Below are 6,000 nucleotides of genomic sequence, written 5' to 3' on the forward strand. Positions count from 1 at the left end.
TCTCCCACACACACACACACACACACACACACACACACACACACACACAGGCACATAAGCGCAAAATTGATGTGTTTTTGAATGTAATCACACGACAGAGATAGATGATACTGTATTTAATGTACGCACACAATATGTTATCTTTATGGGTTTTCTTCATGGTGTTGTTTTATGTGAATGTATCACAATGCAATGTTGAAGTATATTAATAAATATAAAATACTGAGATCTGCTTGTGCATTTGTTCCATTCTTGTATGGATTAACGCATGTTGTCTCCTCTGCTGCAGTACATAAAGTATCCCTGACCAAACAGCCTGAAGTCAGGGATTCCCATGGCTCCATGTGGCTAAAAAGCTCTGGCCTCTGGGGTAGCTGTGATAACTGCATTTTTCCTCCTGAAGAAATTGACTTTGTAGAAAGCCTGCTGTGAGGGGAACAGCATGAGGACAATGTACAGCTCTGTCTGTGTAGCTCACATGATCATTCCCTTAAAACCTGAATGGATGCACACAGACACACTGCTGAGCTAAAGAACATGAAGTCCTCCTGGACACAACCATACATTTTTGCAGTAAATAACCATACTCATGTTTAAGATTTAGAATGGTTGTCTTTGTTGAACAAAGGCTGCATTTTGCTCATGATATATACTGTTAGTGCTCATACAAGAATCACAAAGCAGCCTATAATATAGTGAGTAGGTGGTGCAATTTGTAAGTGTTAATTTTAGCATTGGCTTATCACTGTTGGTATGGTGAAATCAAACTTGCTGCTTGCTGAACTGGCTGTAAGCTCTCTGATGAGAAAACCATCCTGTACTGTGTCAGTGGGTGCATCCATGTTCAGCATGGGTGCCCTCAGTAGGCACAGAGCATCTTCAACACCTGCAGTATGCATGCCAGGCTCCTCCCAGAGAGCTATACTGCACGCACTAGTTGAAAAGCGACCAGCATGCGTTTTGAAATTTTGCGTGGGTTTTGTGCTGCGTGGGAGGGAAGCGCTCAGACCTCTGCAGTACGGGAGGAAGGTCATCTATGTGGGATGAAGCCTGCCGGGCAAAGCAAAACCGAGAACAATCAGGCCAATGCTTCTACCTTTTATGTTGTTTTTGCATTTTCATGTACATTTAATATCAAATTACACTCATATCCAAATCGTATTTTGTTGTGAAAATAATTTGCCACATACATTGCAAGAGATTTCTGAGTAGTTATCAGCACAACTCACGGGTGGCCTCTATCGATATTGTGTGATATTACATGCATGAAGTGCACGAGCCGAAATAGCTCAGTTGGGAGAGCGTTAGACTGAAGATCTAAAGGTCCCTGGTTCGATCCCGGGTTTCGGCAGGAATGGGTTCCGCTTTTAATGAATGTCTTCAGTTTCTTTTGTCATTGCTTCGTTTTTAAGTCTAGGAAAGCTCTCCAAGCTTATCCAACTGTTTATATTTCTGTCCAAAGACCGACCACGGCGATGTCCCGCCCCTCCAATCACAGAGCAGTGTTCGTTTGTTATATTGTTGTCTGAAATATTTGATAGCCTATCTGTAGTGGCATAATGTAACATTAAAGCAGCATGTTTATATTTCATATTTGTTTATATTTTTTAAATGTCATTATTTAATTCGTGTATGTAGAGTGTTTTAATATTTCTATATATTTGCTTTTTGTAAGCTAGCTAACCATCTTAATGTTAACACCATTGAATTCACTTATGGAAGCTGCTAACATTTCTAATAAACTGAGTTAGTCTGTGTAGTTCATATAACGTTTATTATAATAATGATATTTTAATCTTTAACAAAATTATCTTTCATGATAGATCCCGTGGAGCCAAAAATAGGCCCTGTCATTAATTAATTGATTAATTGTATTTAATTACTATTTTTATTTTACAACAGAAAAAGAGAAAAACAGTGTGAAGTAACAATGATGTCCTCTTTGTTTTGTTAGATTTTACTTTAAAAATAAGAATATAGGTTATTAGTAGCCTACTGTACACAATTTCTTTATCATTTTCTTTATCTTGTTATATCATGTACTGGAACTCTGTGTATGGTCATTTTCTCTGTTTAGATTAAAATTCCTCATAAAGGCAGAAAAGGCTGCTGGTGTCACCTGAGTTGGAGGAGGACATTGAGGACCTCATTGTCCTCGAAAGAGATGCCTCCTTCACCGTTACAGCTGCCACAGCTGTGATAGGTAAGGATGATTTAGTAATTTTATTAGCCTCCCTTCTTTCCTTCTCCCTCCCCTGTGCTTTCTTTCAGGAAACCAGCTCATCCTGAAGCTGCCCGATGTTTGTAAATGTGTGTTTTTATTTCACTTTGCTGCTAATGAATTTCCTTGTGGGAGGATAAAGACCTGAGGGTGCTGCATGACACCAGGAGGGCACATGGGCTTTCTGACCAGCCAAGTGGACGGGCACCTCCAAGCCTCTAACATTAGACTCATTTCTAATATCAGTGTCTCCACTATTAGATTAATATCTGCTGTAGCTGAACTACGCCTGTCTTCTCCATGTCTGTCTAAAAACTGACCTCTCGGACTGAGCATCAGCTGCTAAGCTTTCAGCAGCTTCTGAAAGAGTAATCTGTCTCTTTAGCTGTTAAAGGCCCCACTATGTTCGCCAACTAGTCTCTAACAGTGTCTGTCTGCTGTTTGCTGCTGAGCGTGTATTGTATAGTGGCCTTTTAGACTTCAATTTTTATAATTTTATAATTTTTATAAAAAATTAAACTCTTCCCACAATTTGCACTTTGTTTGGGCGAGTGAGGGAAATTCCTGTACTAACCGTGCTTACTTGAATGATGATGCTTTGCTCTCATGTTTATGCTTTATAAATAGTTGTGTCCAACATGATGTCACCGTGCTCGAGTTGTTGGATGACTGAATACAAGTAAGCTCATTATAGAGTTAGAAGGTCAAATAGGATCTTGTATTACAAAGGGCTTTTTCAGAATGGAAGAGAAAGTGTTTCTCCTTCATCATATTGCTTAACGCTGATGATGCCACCCATAAGCAGAAGGAGATCAAAGAATCTGAATATTGTATAATATGGTTTATGAGGTATGAACTCTAAATTGTAAAGCATACACAACCTCTCACATGTTTGCATGATGTTTTAAAACATGCAACAATGAATGCTGTTGTGGACCACAGATCAGAGCTGCTGCTGTGTCAGTCTGCAGGCTTCAGGCTCAATCTGAGAAGACAAAGAAGGACAGATATGCATCATACAATACAACACAGAAACAAGATTTAATGATTCTTTCCTGACTGTTCACACATGTAATAAAATTGTATTTTTTCCATCTCCATATACGCACGGTGTTTTATATGTGTTACAGAGTGCACATGTAATGACATCTTAAATGTACTCCATTCATTACGACATCAATACACACATACTCAACTTGTATTTCTCCTTTGTACACCCATATTGATTTTACTGTCTGCCATAAATCAGTACATCATTTAATAAACCTGTTAAGCAGTTATTTGTCTGAGTTAAACCACTTTACAACCTCTGTGATGAAAGAGAACAGAGTAGCCTTATAAGCTTTAAGGTCAGCCATGACCCTAGAAGCACAAGACGTACAGGAAGGGATCATGTGAGGTAGTTAATGAAAGCAACTTGTTTAAGAAGCTGTTGCTTCCAAAACAGTGTTTATCAGACCCTCACCTTGTGTCCAACATTTGAAGTCAGTCAGCACCAAAGAACTGTAGAGGCAGAAAAAAAACAACTTTAGCAATAACAGGGAAATCAGTAAACATAAACTATTTGAATATTATAATAGTTGTGTTGTAAAAGCATGAGAAAAAAATAAAGCAATTTGCACAGCTTACTGCTAATTTTTTAAACAGCAAAGCATTCGAGCTGAATGTTTTAAGGGAACATGTAGTACTGAAAATGAGCAGGAAACCCCGCTGTGAGGCAAACAGCATGATGATCATGTAGAGTACTGTACATTAGGGGCTCATATGATGATGCTTTTACTGAGGGAACACTGAGCTGATCCTGCGGCTGATCCGAACACTCAGTGCTCCTCCAAACAACCAGGCGTTGTTGTCGTTAATTGAGACACCATTAAACTGTTAGATTAACTGTATCACTGTTGGGACAACATTAGCTCAGACTGCTGGACCTTTTAATGGTCTGGGAAAATGCCTATAAACATTTCTAGTTCTACATCTGCCACATATGCTGCATCTGTAATTTATCTGGCCTAATGGCTGACTTCTTCCATCACGGACTCCCTGCTGCTTTTATTCCAGCAGAATAAATGTTGAAATTTGGGCCAAACTCTGCCAAAGTCTTCTTCCAGCCTGTCAACACCCACATTTTATGATCTGAACGTAGAACACCTAGCTTGCAAAAGCTCCTCCTCAAGGAAGCTCTGGACACTGTTATCTGTATTGTTCAGAGAACTGAATACTCCTCTCCAAAGCCAAGCTGAGACTATAAGGTAAGGCGTGTGGGTGAATCTGTATGTTAAAGTGCACATTCATTGTGTTCGTTGTGATTAGTAGAAACCTATAATTCACTGTTACCATAATATGGTGATTGTTGGCCTCCTGTCAGCATATTGCACCATTATTTACTCCCTCTAATTAAGGCAAATGTTTTCAGACAGTACATTTAAAAATTGTAAGCATTGTTTTAAATATAAAACGGTATTTGGTATCAATAAATAGGAAGAATAATCAAACACATTCCTTTTATATCTGTTAATAAAGCCTGTGACAGTTGTTGATGGCAGAGCGACCTCTGGCGGGCACACTGTAAAATTGCGCTTTTATATTTTTTATATATCATCTGCCGAAATAGACAGAAGATCTAAATGTGTGTAAGTCGATTCCGGGTTTCAGCAAATGTGAGAGTGCTTTTAATGAGAGTACAACGCTTTCCACTGCCTTGATGCTATCAATGTCTAACTCTGAAATATCACAGGCAATGCAAAATTTGAGGACAAGTTATGAGACCTCTCACTGCTCAATTAAACAGTGATCACTTACAACTCTACTGGAAGTCGGTAAAACCGAGAACACAAATACATTTAGATAGGGATTTAGGGATTTTTTAAAATATTTTTATATGAGGAATATTGACAATCATCGTTGTTAATCAAAGGCATACCTTTCAAAAATCCACTTCCTTTGAAAATGTATTGACATGTAATTTTAAGATGAGATAAGATAATCCTTTATTGATCCCCAGGGGGGAAATTCCGGTTTTGCAGCAGTACGAAGACAAAATGGCAAGTAAGTAAATACAGTATAAAAATAAGAATAGATAGGTCAGTAAAAATAAAAAATACGAGGTATTACAATTGTTATACCAGTAGGAGTAGGTGAAAAGATAAAGTGATAGTTATGGGATAAAGTGACATGGTATGCAGGATGAGATAATACAGTATGGTATGAGGTCTAAGGTTTATGATATGGTACAATATAAGTATAAGGTATGATTTTGATCAGATCATTGATTATATTAAAGATGTCTACACTATGTTTGTTGTTCTTTATATTTTCAAAATGTAATCAAAAATGTATTTATGGTTATTTGTAGTAAACAGCTTCCCAAAAATATATCTAATGAAGCGTTTCCTTTAAGTCCGTCAGCTGTGCTTGAGTGCATCGTATCCATATCATGTACTAGATCGACCTCTAGTGGGCACACCAACTAATTGCAGAGGCATGTGTGTCGGGTATGAAGCCGAAATAGCTCAGTTGGGAGAGCGTTAGACTGAAGATCTAAAGGTCCCTGGTTCGATCCCGGGTTTCGGCATTCGGAGGTCCGCTTTTGAAAGTAACAGTGATGTATCACAACATGTTGATTCAGCCCTGCTATTGTGGAATATGGGGTGCAAGTTTGTCTAAGAACAGTGGTAATGAATGAGCCTGTTCGAACTAATGACTGCAATATGGAATAATTCAATATTACACATAAAAAATTCACATATTGATTATTATTATTATTATTATTATATTATATA

General features: G+C 38.1%; 2 non-coding genes across 2 annotated transcripts; both read left to right on the plus strand.

Annotated features, from left to right (window-relative positions):
* Positions 1 to 1,278: 1,278 nt before the first annotated feature.
* Positions 1,279 to 1,351, plus strand: trnaf-gaa (transfer RNA phenylalanine (anticodon GAA)). The gene has a single exon. It is a non-coding gene; the product is annotated as a tRNA-Phe (tRNA).
* Positions 1,352 to 5,719: 4,368 nt separating this feature from the next.
* trnaf-gaa (transfer RNA phenylalanine (anticodon GAA)) lies at positions 5,720 to 5,792 on the plus strand. Its single transcript has one exon. It is a non-coding gene; the product is annotated as a tRNA-Phe (tRNA).
* Positions 5,793 to 6,000: the final 208 nt, after the last annotated feature.

This window comes from Semicossyphus pulcher, unplaced genomic scaffold (assembly GCF_022749685.1).
Source record: "Semicossyphus pulcher isolate SPU_LCO1_2020_fin unplaced genomic scaffold, fSemPul1.0.p SCAF_3, whole genome shotgun sequence".
NCBI lineage: Eukaryota > Metazoa > Chordata > Actinopteri > Labriformes > Labridae > Semicossyphus > Semicossyphus pulcher.